The following is a 14011-nucleotide window of genomic DNA, read 5'->3' on the forward strand; positions in this document are numbered from 1 at the left end:
TTCTGTAAATACCCAGCCCATACAAAGGAGAACAGTCGCCATCTTTACTGCTGGCACTGCACAGGGACTATGGGAAGGGAAACTCAGGCCTTTGGAGGCTCAGCAGGGAGGAGGATGTGCTGCTGCCCTCGGTGTCTTGAAACACTTGAGCAGATTCATTGCAAACTGTGACTAAACGTCCTCTTGGGAATGGCTTACGGAAGGAGATATTTATCTGGGCTTGTAATTTAGAGAGTTTCAGTGCATTATGGGGGGGGGATGCTTGGCAGAGTCACCCCTTCTTTGGTGTTGGGAACATGAAGTAGAGACTGTTCTGTGCCAGCCAACCACAAAGTAGAATTTGCTTGCATGGATATAACCTGAAGGGCCCACTCTCAGGCCCTACTTTTTAAAAGTTCCAGTAACTGAACAGCTGGGGCCCAAGTGTTCAAAGTGAGAGCGTGTGTGTGTGTGTGTGTGTGTGTGTGTGTGTGTGTGTCTCGCGGGGGTGGGGTGGAATTCAGATTTAAACCTTGACACAGAAGCCCCAAACCATGATCTTTAGCTAGATCATGGCTGCAATGCATGGTGTTCCTGAAAGCTGCCCCTTTCATGTTTTCTGTGGGAAGGCACTGAGTACACTAAAAGTAGGCGAGCTCTTTAAAGCCTGGAGCCCTGAACAAAGTTAGAGGACTCAGGATTATTTGCTTGAAACACAAACAGGATGCCTTCTCATCTTAATCCTAGTCTCTGAGGAGAATGGGAGCAGTGCTGCATGGTTTGGGGACATGTCAAGTGTGAGCACTGCTGGGGGTGGGGGAGGGGTGGTTGGGGGGAGGGGTGAAGTGTGTGGTAAGAGTTGGGCAGGGGTGGGGTGGGGGTCTCGGCAGAGTGGGGGAGGTGCTTCGAATCCACAGTTTTACTTCATCCCACATCAGCTGCTTCCAGAGAGTCCGAGGGTCACTCCAGTCCATGAAAAAAGAACTGGAGGTACAGAGAGGTCCAGTGACTCAATAAAGGCCAATGGCCCAGGAGTGATTGCATTTGAAGGGGTTTGACCATACAGTTCACAGGCACAGGTGGGAAGGGTCTTTGCAGATAGAGGTGCCAAAGGCCAGAGTCTGAGGACGGGAGGTCTAGGACAGTGTTGTGGACTTTCCAGGCATGGGGAGCTACAGGAAAGGGGGAACCTGTTGGGAAGGATCTGCTGTGGTCCCAGTTCTGGATAACCGAGGCTCCAAGGCGTGGCCAAGGCAGTCTCTGCCTGTTTCCATGGTCTCTGGGGTCTGCAGCCAGACTCTGGCATCCCTACCACCAAAGCCCAGGAAGGCTGCAGAGCTGGCCTTTCTGTGGACCTATGCATGCGCCCCCTGGAGGTCTGGAGGGTGGGTCCTGGATCCTATGGTAGCCCAGCACCCAGCCAGACCAGCATGTGCTGAGGTGTCATGGTGGCCTGCACCCAGTGAATTGGATGTGTGTGTGTGTGTGTGTGTGTGTGTGTGTGTGTGTGTGTGTGTGTAGATATGGGTAAGAGCAGGTCTGAAAGGTTCCCTTTCATAATCCTTGAGGGTAAATTCAATTTCCTATTTTACAGTTAAAAAGAGTGTTAGGTGGGATAAAATAACTTGTTTAAGGTCATCTGAAGGTCACCTTGCTGGGAAGCATCAGAGTTGGACTTGATTTCCTGGACAGGGAAGGAGGCTGTGGGAGGGAGGGGGTAAAAGTCTGGGGGGAGTGTGGGAATGTGAGACATGTCTGGATATGAGTGTAAGGGGATAGATAAGGGGACAGGAGAGGAACAGACAGCCGGTCAACATTGATATTGCCACTACTCTTAAAATACATTTTCATCTACATCTTATCTCCATTTGTGCTGCGACCAGCCCCTACCCAACCTTCCCAGGACTGCCACAGTCTCATGATGGGTTCCCGGTCCCTCTGGCTGCTTACTTTAGTCTATGGGCCACAAAGTGGGGACAATGACTTTGTGCCTCTACTAGCCACGCCCCCCAGCCCCTGATGCATCCATACACCTCATGCCTGACCTTCCCCACATCTCTTGCTGTCCTCATTCTCCACTCTGCTTTTGTGGAAGAGCTGTCGCCCCTCCTTTCCTCTCTGCCTAGCATGCCAACACTTCTCCAGATAACCAACCTGCTGTGTTCTTGCTTGCTCTGCCAAGCTTTTACTCAAAAGCAACTTCCAGAACGGGTCTCCCTGGCACCTTTATCTGAGACGTACACCATCCTTGCCCCTCCATGCTTCCTTTCTGTCACTGGCACTCTCCATGACTTAATTTACACTCAGATAACACACTTAGTCCCTGCAGCTAGGACGAGATTCTAGTTTGGGGGGTTAATTGACTGCCTTATCTATCATACCTGACATATGTCACATTTAGAAAGTACTTATTGGGCACATGGATGTATGGATGAAGCCCCACAATACACCTCGTACTGTAGAAAGACTCAGAATGTTCTCACTGTGCAGGAGAGGTGAGAGGAGGAGGTTTGTTGAAGGAAGAGTGACAGAGGCCCCATGGAGGAGTGAGGGATCCTATTCAGGGATGCAGTGGATGCAGGACCCATACTACAGCTCCTGCTGATGCCTCCATGCTGCCCACTGCAGATTCCCAAGGATGTCTGGCTTTCAGTGCCGTAGCAAAGATAAATAGGCCAAGGACCTCAGGATGTCAGGATGTGGGACAGAGTGCCTGTCACCATGATAGTGGGAAATGGCTTTGTCTCAAGTGAGTAGAGAGAGAGAAGGCAGAGGTTAGGACAGGGGTATCTCCTCCTCTGCCAGGGCTGTTCTGGCCATGGGCACCCCAGACAGTGTTATTCGAGAGTTCTCATGAGAGACCCAGGGGGTTAGCAGCATGCTGGTCCCACTCAGAGGCTTTGCAAACCCAGGCAGTGTGGAATATGATACAAAGGTGCCTCACTAGCCCAGCTGTGGCCACACAAGATGCTGCCCCCATCTCACGAGTGCCTCTCAGCACCTCCCCATTATAGACTTCTTCTCACGCCCACTTGGTGGGCAAGGAGCAGAACAGGCCCCGGAGCTCTTCCCCCACCTGTCTAGTGTGAAAACTTGAGGAAGGTTCTTTAACAGAGAGGGAGGGAGTGTGCCAGGACTAAATGGAGTGAGGTTACACAGGGCGGACAGGCGGTTGCTCCGCAAGGCCTGCCACATCTCATTTCCTTTTCTGTCAATCACCTTCAGAAACTGGATGTAAGAGAGAGACGCCAAGAGCAAGAATGGAACACAGAATGGGGGAAGGCCTGGGCCTGGACCAGCTCTGACTAGTTATAGGCAACGCTGGGTGAGCTGGTTAGTTTTGTCACCTGGGAAGAAAAAAATATTCAGCTGACCAGTTGCCTCCATGAGATCAACCTGTGGCCACATCTGTGGGCCATTTTCTGGATTATTACGTGGAAGGGTCCACGTCTCTCTAGGCAGCGCATCTTTAGGCCTATGGGCCTGAGTTTAAAAAAAAAAAAAAAAAGGCAAAAAGCAAAAAGCAAGCCAGGAAGCTATTTTCCTCTATGGCCTCTGCTTCAGTTTCTGCCTCCAGGTTCCTCCTTGAGTTCCTGCCCTGGATTTCCTCAGTGATAGAGTGGCACCTGCAAAACCAGGTAATCTCCTCCATCCCCCCATAGTTGCTTTTGGTCACATGTTTATTAGCGACAGAGACGCAAACTAAGACACCTAGTTACACTGCTCTGTCCTTACAGGTAAATAGAGAGGCTACAAGACCCCATGTTGCCTTCCAGCCCCACTATCCTGTGAAGTGTGTGCTATTCACGTGAGGCCAGTTTCCATTGGGCTCCCTTAAGCAGAGGGAGTGAGTCTGAAGCAAGGGCTCGTCTCACATCACGAGGCAGTTCTCGGGACACGCTGGGCATTTGTGTTTTAACAGTGCCCTTTGAGCGGCTAAGCCCATAATCCGTCACCCCCACCTATGTCTGACTGAAGTGCAGAGACACCTCTCACCGTGGGCAAGCCATTTCTCAGTCCCTGAATGGAGCTGTGCTCTGGTCCCCAAGGTGCTGAGAGACGAGGTCCTCATACTCGGTGTCTGCTTCAACATGTCTGAGGGAGCTCAGGAGTCAGCCCACATTGGTGATACTGGATAGCTTGCGGCTTGGGTTACACTGGAACAGGTACCTCAGTGCTGGCAGGAAGTTTCAAGGTGGACAGGAAGCACACTCTCCCAGATGTCTCAGTGGTGGCGCAAGTTGCCGCTGTGCAGCAGCTTCTAGAGTTTTGAAAATAGACACCTCAGGCAAGCCCTTGCAGGGTCTGGTGGGAAGACTGGCCTAGCTTTGGGAACTTGCTTCCTGGGCGGTTTCTGAAAACTTGTATGATGGGTTAGGGGCTGATCCCTGGCTAAGGCAAAGCTGGATAGAAAAGGCTGGAGCGCCTGGGAGTTACTATTTCAAAGTATGACTTTCACAGGGATGGGGAACAGCACACAATTCAGCCATAGGAGGTACACAGGAAGGGTGTGGCTGAAGGGAGGCCAACGTCACTTCCTTTTACTTTGTTCCAAGGTTTGCTCGGCTTGCTCACCTCAGAGGTGAACAGCCACTGTGCTGCAGAGGCTTGGTTTGTTAAAGGGATAAAGCTCTTAGCCCTCATTCTTCAGCCACCTTCTGATGCAGGGCAGGGGGTATTGTCCTTTGGGGAACTGGAGGCTCCTACATTATAAGTGACATTCCTGGGGACACCATGCCGGTCACCTAGATTTCTTTTCTTATTATTTTTTTTTTTCCCATAGCAATGTTGTGTCTCTGCTATCTATAGTGTCTTTTCCTTGTCTTCCTGAGTCCCGGGGTGCAAAACCAGCAAAAGCTACCAAGGGAGTAATGCAAAGGAGACCCCTTTTTTCCTTTGAGCACATTTCACATTCTGTTTTGTAACCCCTGGGAGAAAAGTCCCATTTGGTGTATTTGGCTAAATGTCCTCTCTGTTTCTCATGACGTAAAAGCAGGACCTCTCTTTTGTTCTGGTGCAGATGGTGAGAGGGTTTAGAGTCCAGAAGACAGGATGAGCTCGTGCTAGGCCATGACTTAGGAGCCTGGAGGTTCATAGCTGAGCTGAGAACCAGTGGCAGATCCCGGGGACTCAATTTACCTTGTGAACACTTGACCTGTGCTGGCTGTTCTAGGATACTGTAACCAGGATACTGCCCCTGCTGCCATTTTGAGGAGCTACAGGAAGAGGGAGTAACTGGATGAGGACAGAACAGGGTGTTACCAAAGCAACTGTGAACCCCAGGAAGGGGGGCCCAGTGGGGTTGGGGTTCACATTTAGTAAGGGAATAGCTGCTCATCTGTTATTCTGAGATTTATTTTTACTGTTAATTGTGTGTATTGCAGGTGTGGGTTTGTGCACATGAGTGTAGGTGCCCCAAGGGGGCCAGAATATGGTACAGGAGTCCCTGGAGCTGGAGTTACAGGAAGCTGTGAACTGTGTGACATGGGTCCTGGGAACTGAAGGGGGGGTCCTCTGTACAAGCACCAAGTGCTCCTGACTGTTCAGATACCTCTTCAGCCAGAGTAGCCATCATTCTGTGTGCCTAAGCCAGGGTTAGCTTTTGGGACGCACAGTCTCCATCTGGCCTGAGTTGTCTGCCTTCCCTGGGACCTGCACCACAGCACATGAAACCATGCAATGCACAGAATTCACAGCTGCACTGGGGATCCTTGGCCACCAGTGTGCTGTAAGTGGAGGATGACCCTGGAGAGGTGTATTTAGGGGGAGGCTGCACTTTTGTCGCCTGTAAGACAACCTGATGTCTATGAGTATGACAGGTTTCTCAGTCACCAGGAGTGTGGGAAGGAAGATCAGAGCCAGGAAGTCAGTGGGCAGACAGTGGATGATAAACAGGGGGCAGCGCCAGGCTGCTGGCCATGGAGCAACAAAGCCAGGGTTGTCACTAACGCTATTGTACTCTGTTGGGAACATCTAGACAGGAGCATCTGTGGACTGCTTATGCCAGCAGGACAGTACTTTCTGGAACACATGGGTGCCACTGGTTACTAGGGACAATGTCACCTCTATGTCTGAGCTGGGAGGCCACCTTCAATACTGTCTCTCAATAGGATAGGAAAGGTTGCTTTCCTCTCTTGACAACAGGCAGCAGCGTATGTGGATGTAAACACTGCAAGCTGCCTAAGGGCTGCAGCCTTCTGTCAGTTTATAAGCTGGAGAGGCCAGAACAGTTTGTTTAAGAACGGTTTGTTTAATTTTAAATCTGTGCACTAATCAGAGAGTATAGGCTTCTAATCAAACTTGTAGAAACACCGTTAGAATTAATGCTCTTGGAATTAGTGCTCACTCCAAACAAATTCCTTCAGTTCACAGGGGCCGGAATTCCAGTGTCCATCAGGCGCTCGAGTGAGTGTGTGTGTGTGTGTGTGTGTGTGTGTGTGTGTGTGTGTGTGTGTGTGTGTGTGCGCGCTCGTGTGCGCGCACGCACTCACGCACGCGCGCACATGTTTTCTCTGGGGCTGCCAATTAGGCTCCAGATTCATGAATTAGTGAGGATTTAGCCCAGGTTCCCTCTGCCTCAGTCCCTCCATTTCCTGAGGCAGCTGCCTGGCCTACAAGGTCTGAGTTCATCAGTCCCGGCACCTGCCAGGGTGTCAGATTAGACCATGGAAGCAAAGAGGTGTCCTATACCGACCTGGCCAGGTCCCAGAGGCTGCCTGGGAGTGGGCTCAGCACATTGGAAAGGGTCTTTGGTGCTCAGTGGGCTTCATAGGGGGAGTAGAGGCCAGGCTGGGACAGCTGCCAGCCGACAGCTTTGTTTGCTTGTGACACTTCTCTTTGCTGAGACGCCAGCTGACAAGGGGGAGGGGAGAGGAGACAGGCATTGAAAGGGGACAGGCTGCAGCCACCTCCAAAGAGTGGGAGCAGTGTGGGGCTTGGCAAAGCTGCCCTTTGTCACCCCACCCCCATCTTCTGCATCCGCCCTTCAGATCTGCTGGCCTGGGAAGCAGATGTCTTACTGGAGATGTCCCATCAGGACACCCCTCCCCCACCCACACTGACCTCCTCTCCTCTCTAAAGCCTAACTGAGAGGCTTGCCAGCTGTTGAGCTCCCTTGGGTGCAGGCCTGGCTGGGCTTTGTGTGTGCCAAATGCCTGCAGTTTGCAGCAAAGGGCTGGAGGAGCAGGGCAGGGTTACCACAGACATCGAAGGGGAGGGACTACTAGACATTGCTAGGTTCAAGGGCAGATGCCTCTTCTGGGTTTGTATTTGGAAGGCTTTGGAAGGTCTCCTGATAGAAACGGCTACAAAACGGGCTTGATGCCAAGTGGATAAGGGGTTTAAATCAAGTTTTGATTTAAACCCAAGATTCCCCATAATTCAGTTATGAGGAAAGAAAAGACGGACTCTGTCTGTGGGCTTTATCCCAGGCACCAAGACTTTCTGGGGAAGCCAAGCACATTGGTGCCAGGAGGCATGTCTTAGGCTTCCTGGCAAAGTCTTGCTCTCTAGAGAACCCTGACTTCTGCTGGGAGCCCCAAGAGAAGCAATCGGCTTTGCTAAGTCAGTGGCCAGGACTTCCCTAGGCTTGGACTCAGCTGGAGCTGCCCACTGCCCACAGCCCTTCCTTGGAAGCCATTCAGACACCTTTGTGATGGCGGAGCAGCTGCGGGCTGTGAGGTCACCATGGTGACGGGTGATCGCCTGTACTCTCCACCTGCGTCCTGTTGTGGTTCTGGCAGGCTCTGTGGATGCAGAGGGGCTGCAGGTCAGAGCCTGCTCACCAGCTGTCCTGGAGTTTGAGTGAGCAGCGTAGTGCCCTCTGGCAACACCACCTCTATACAGGCCAAGTAGAGGCACACGGGTTGGAAAGTGCTCGGAGGAGCAGACGAGGGTTGCACATGTAAGTTATTGTTCTTATAGATAAAATCAGATGCATTACTTAGGAGCCAATACAATTCATGATGTTAGAAAGAATGGGACCCTTGAGATGGCCCAGTGGGTAAAGGCACTTACTGCTAATCCGAGGACCTAAATTCAATCCCAGGAACCCACGTGGAAAGAAAATTGAACTGACTTTCATAAATTGTCCTCCACACAGGTGGCAAATTTACAGGCATAGAAACTCATAGAGAATAAAAAAAGGACAGGAGTGGGTTGTCAAAAGAGTGTGGTTCTGTGTATTTCCCAGGCCCTGTGGTTGCTCACCCATCGGGTCTTCCTGGCATTGCATTGAAAGCATTTGTAAGATCATTTAGTTTCGGGCTGGAGAGATGGCTCAGTGGTTAAGAGCACTGACTGCTCTTCCTTGAGGTCCTGAGTTCAAATCTCAGCAACCACATGGTGGCTCACAACCATCTGTAGTAGGATCTGATGCCCTCTTCTGATGTGTCTGAAGAAGACAGCGACAGTGTACTTAGATATAATAAATAAAAAAACTTTATAAAAAAAGAACATTTACTTTCATGTTGGCTGGAGGATGAACGACAACCAGACTTCTTAAAAATCTTATGCTACTTTAAGGCCAGCCAAGTTTTATGCCACCGAACCAAGGCGGCCTCGGCTATCTTACCAAGTGACTTTTAAAACCAATAGCTTTTTTCCTTTTAGAGTGCCATTAACATACTCAATTAATTAATGTCCGCTGGGTTATTTGGTCTTTATAACTTCACTGGTCAAGAAAGGCAAGAAGACAAAGAAGTGGAGGAAAGCCAGGGAAGTCATTTTGATGATAGCTGGACAAACACCCATTTAAAAGCTATTTTATATGCGGTTGGAGGACCTACTTCCCTTAAGAAAGCACTTTATGTTTATATATTTAATAATTCTATAATACATAATTATATAAAACATATTATCGATTGGCTGATATTGTGTGGATCCCATGCTTGGGTGTGGAGGCCAGTAGAGAACTTGGAAGGGTTGGTTTTTTCTCTATCATGCGTGTGGGTTCTGGGGATCCTCGGGCTTGGCAGAATGTGTCTTAATCTCCTGAGCCATCTCCTCAGCCCTGTGCCCTGCACCTCTATAAAGTGTTTATTACCTTCATCCAATTCCTAGTCAGGGCTCAGACTGCTAACCTGTAGTAGAATTGTTTCTCATGTCTGTGAGTATATGTATGTAGTTTTGGCTGTAGCCCAGGAATAAGGTAGCTTGTTTTTTGGTTTTTTTTTGTTTCTAGTGGCACAAATGTGTTATTTTATCCACCAGGATCTTTGCTTGGGCTTTCTGTGTGGCCCGTGTCTGCCTACCTAGTCTCTTTGGGTTAATATGCCCCTCTGCCATCTTATATCAAAATATCTCACTGGACCATAATAAACACATATTTCAAACAACATGCATATTATAAGAATGCATCTTGATGAATTTGCACAGAGAATGGCTGTGCGACCAACATAGTCCCCAGAAGTTCCCCCGTGGTCCTTTGCCATCCTCGCCTCAGCCTGTCTATGCCAACCACTCTCTGCCTGACTGCTAGTACCAACAATTCATTTTGCCTGTTATATTTTTATAAAGAGGCAGTGATACATTGCTCCTTATTTTGTATTTCACCCATTCTCTTGGCGGCTCCTCCTCTCACTTCCCTTTTGTTTGTTTATCAGATCTAGAAGGATCCAGGTGTCTAAGAACTAAAGCATGCTACCCCAGCACTGACTGTTTTGATTGTGACCAAGTGACATAGTCCCTGTGTTGTGTCAGATCCTAGAGATCCCAGAATTAGATTAGGGGTCTGTGTGTCTCTGGGAACTGAAGGGAGGCCCTTGCTCATTACAGGCAGGTGCTCTACCACTGGCCACCTCCCAGCCTTTTATGAGTTATTTTGTTTCTTTTACTGCTCAAAATCAGCCACTTTCCCCACAGGTTAGGATGCATTCTTACATTGGGAACTCCAGAAGACACAATGTGTGTGTGTGTGTGTGTGTGTGTGTGTGTGTGTGTGTGTGTGTGTGTGTGTGCATTTAATTGCTGAAGCAGGCGTTTTTCTGAACAGAAGAGGGAAGTGGTTATTTGGAGTTACAGAGGTCTTTAATTCAGGAGTGCAGCCCAGCGTTTAATACATAGTTAAGTTTATATATGTGCTATGAGACAGCTCAAGCATCAGAGGCAGAGGAATGAAGTGATGATGTCCTGGAGGGCTAGCTCGGTCCATAAGGCATATATCTATAGTGCTAGGTGAGAACTTGTAAGACAATGTTTAACAATTATTCAAATACATATATGTATGTATCTACCCTTAGATGCTATGTGTAGCATATGTGTATGTTTATATTTAGAAAATGTTTATTATGCATTTAGATTTAAAGAATTGCTTAGCACTTTATGCAATGAAGTTTTCAATAAGTAGAATTTTAAATTCGTGTTAAGGTATTTCACGTCTATCCTCATGGACTAAAGAACTTACGGCTTCTAGCACAACCATGCGTTGTTGGAGAAGTGCTACATCAGCTTTGTCAGGCAGCAAAGAGGAGGAGTAGCACCCAGAAACATGACAGACAGAAACATCTAATGTGCAGGGGACAGAGGGACAGTGGAAGCAGTGTGCCTTCTGAGAGTACCCCATGTGGCCCTCTTCGGCTGTGGGCCATGCTTTTGGCCACACGGAGCACAAAGCCCTTGGCAGCTCATAAGCGCTTGGCTGGGAGAGCAGCTGCAGACTCTGTGTCTGGCTGTCCCCCTGGTCAGGCAGTGGAGGCAAAGCAACAGGTATGCACAGCACTCACCATGGACGCTGCCCACAGCCAGTGGGCCATGCCATTAGATCCTCGTTGTTCCTGGATGCCTTCCAAGAGTTCTTAGGTAACTGTACCTCTGCAGAGCCGCTCAGCTGCTCAGACCTGGGTCACCTCACAAATATGCCTGGAACTATTTGTGGCTTTTTAGTTTGCTCACTATTCAGAATATTTTTTGAAATTTATTTTTGTGTGTGTATACATGTATGTGTGGAGGTCATAGGACCCTCTTGGGTTTGTATGATCCTTAGGGACATTATGCAACTCCTTTGAGATTGCCCTGGAGCTCACCAAATGAAGTGAGCCCCATAGAGCTTCCTGTCTCCACTTTCTCAGCACTGGGAGTGCAAGCGTGGATCTCCACACTTCACTTCTTAATGGCGTCTGGGGATTGGATTTGGGCACCTCAAGATGACCTAACAAGCACTTTAGTGACCAAGCTACATCCTCAATCTCTACCGTTTGGAATATTCTTCCTAAGATGATTAGTGCTGAGGCACAGTAGATCTAGACGGCAAGACCCTCTTTAAACCACTGCTCTGCTTATAGAAAAGGGTTTTGAGTGGTGACTGCATGCATTCAGGACTGAAAACCTTTACATAAGATACAGGTAGGCGAACCTTAGGTTTAGAGAGTGCGAAACCAGGAATCAGGAAGAACCAATCTGATAGCAAAGATCGGTTCTAAATGCAGCCACTCAAGGGGTTCAGCAGGGAGGTTGGCAGTACCAGCAAACGACACCTGAGAGCCTGCAAGAGTGAATGGCCTGGGTTACCAGACTTGGCTTTCCTGTTCATGCTCTGTAAGAACGCTCAGTGTTGGCTGCTGACTCAGCATAGCCAGACTTGTTAGCCCAGTGTCTGGCTTAAGGTGTTGCTACACCCCAGAGACAGCATCAACTCTGCAGAATGTCAACTCCCAACAGGTACAGTTGGAGCTTCGTGGGGTCATCCCATTGTAGCACCAAACCATACGCTTCTAGATGCCCTGGTATGTGGGGGACACATGGACTTCCCTTTCTGTATCTAACGATGAATGGTCAGGTGATACTAATATATCGTAAGGTGTTCTATAAATAGAGATGGTGTGGAAACAGAGCTAGGATCTGGGCAATCAAAACCATATAGACTATAAACCCATTCAGAATAAGACAGTCTTTGCCCCATCAACCTGCCACCAGGTGGCCCACTGGTCACTGCAGGAATCACGCTTCCTGTGGAACTCACCACCGCCCTCTGCTGTTAGCTGTATGTGGTTGACGCTGTAACAGACTCTCAAAGGGTAGAAGGACCACAGCTGCCTCTTCTGACTTCAGAGTAGTTAAGGGTGGGCTTCGGTAGGTAGGTGTTGTCTGGGTTCTTGATCTCCTTATGGTCTGCACCTGTTCAGTGAGGTCTACGTTCGCGTCCTCCCAGCCAGCCTTCCTTGTAACCAGTCTTCTGGTGCTCTCGAAGTTCTTAGTTTTTGTGTATGAATCAAAGCAGATTTATACCTCAGACCCTTCTTCTTCTCTTTGTAGATAAGCCTCACAAAGTGGTGTCTACTGGAGAAGAGTCCATCATACTGGTCCTCTACCTCCTGTTTTTTCTTCCCTTAATTAGTCATAGGAAATTGTCCATAGAGCCAGGCTCATGTGTCCATGGGAGTGGCAGCCGGCACAGAGCTCGTGAATGTTGGTATTTTCAGGGTTCTCAAGAGGATAGGATATACATACAAGGCATTAAAGGTTTGACTCTTGTGACTATGAAGGATTTCTTGAGACCAAACTCTGGTGGGGAAGGTTGGCAGGCTGAGACTCAAGACAGAGCTGCAGTGCAAATCCAAAAGCAGTCTGCTGGTATTTTCCCTGCTCAAGCCTTCACAAAATCATATAAGGCCCAGTCACACCAGGGAGGGCTCTCTGCTTCACTCTGTTGACTACTTTAAATGTGATTCACATCTGATTCCCCAGAACCTATCTCTAGAATAAGGTTCCATCAGCTGTCTTGATATCATTTGTTGGTATTCTGTCTAATAGCTCCACCCCCACAGCTACCTGGCAACAGCCAGGTATGCTCTGCCCTCCAGTTGCCTGGCAACAGCCAGCTATGCCTGACTATAAAGGGGGCTGCTTGCCCCTCCTCTCCCTCTTACTCCTCTCTCTTCCTCTTCTCATGCCCTCTTCCCTGTCCCTTCTCTCCCCATCCCCCCTTCCCTCCACATGTCCATGACCAGCCTCCTTTCCTCTCTTCTTCTATTCTCTCATCAAACCTCTCCACGAGGAACCATGTTGGCTTGGTGTGCTTTGTCCAGGCATGGGTCAAACTTTAAACCCTGACACCATTGCCTATACAAATTGACACAAAATTAAGCAACATAGTACTTACGCTGTTTAGTTTTATAGATAACATACACCAAAAATGGTTCTGCTCACATATTCACTTAGTGCCCACTGTTCTGGTATCCTGTGGTTGTCAGAGCTTAGGGGTGAGCCCCGGGCTGCTTTTCTCTTGGAGAATAGCTGTCAGCAACAGAGGTTTTACTGCAGACTCTAGGGATCTCTGTACAATTCCCTGAGTCCTCAGCTGACAGCACTCCATACAGGTGGTACAGAAATGTCTCTTTTACTGCTCACACCACACCAGAGGGTTTTTGGAAGAGGCACCTCCACAATGGGATTGGTAGCTTTACTGGGTCAGGGCAGCATATTCCTAAGTGTGGCAAATGTTGTCTCTAATAACTATAGTCTCCCATAAACCCATTTCTTTCTCTGTAGTTGGGAGTGAAAGGTGTCATGCTCTTTCACTGACCTTTTCATTCCTGAGTTCCCAGAAACCTCACAATATGGGACAGCTCTAAACACTCACAGAATTTATCTCCCACACCCAAACATGAACCTGTATTATTAAGGCATGTAAAATCCTGCTAAATCCTGCTCACAGCTCCAGCCAGCACATCTATGGTGAGGTAATCGGTGTCTGTATGATGTTGAGGTGTTCTAGTCTTTGAAGACTAATTATGATACAGGGCAAGAATGCGTGTAGCCCCGTGAGAAGCCTCAGGTGGCTATGACTGTTGTCCCTATGATGGGAAGGCCACTCTCTTTACTGCTTAGAACTGGGAAACATGGAGTTCATAGCATGAAAGTCGTATGCCAGGCACCAGGCAATTTTTGGCTGGCCTTACTGAAGATTCCCAACAACATGTCTCAGGATCCACATCCTGCTCTGTGGGTCATCAGGCTTTCGTACTAGCCAAACGTGTTCAGGATCCCACACCTTCATCTTTTAAGTGCCTGATGGCTTCATAGTTTTCTGATCCCT

The sequence above is a fragment of the Rattus norvegicus genome, chromosome 17 (assembly GCF_021556685.1).
Source record: "Rattus norvegicus strain SHRSP/BbbUtx chromosome 17, alternate assembly SHRSP_T2T, whole genome shotgun sequence".
NCBI classification, from domain to species: Eukaryota; Metazoa; Chordata; class Mammalia; order Rodentia; family Muridae; genus Rattus; species Rattus norvegicus.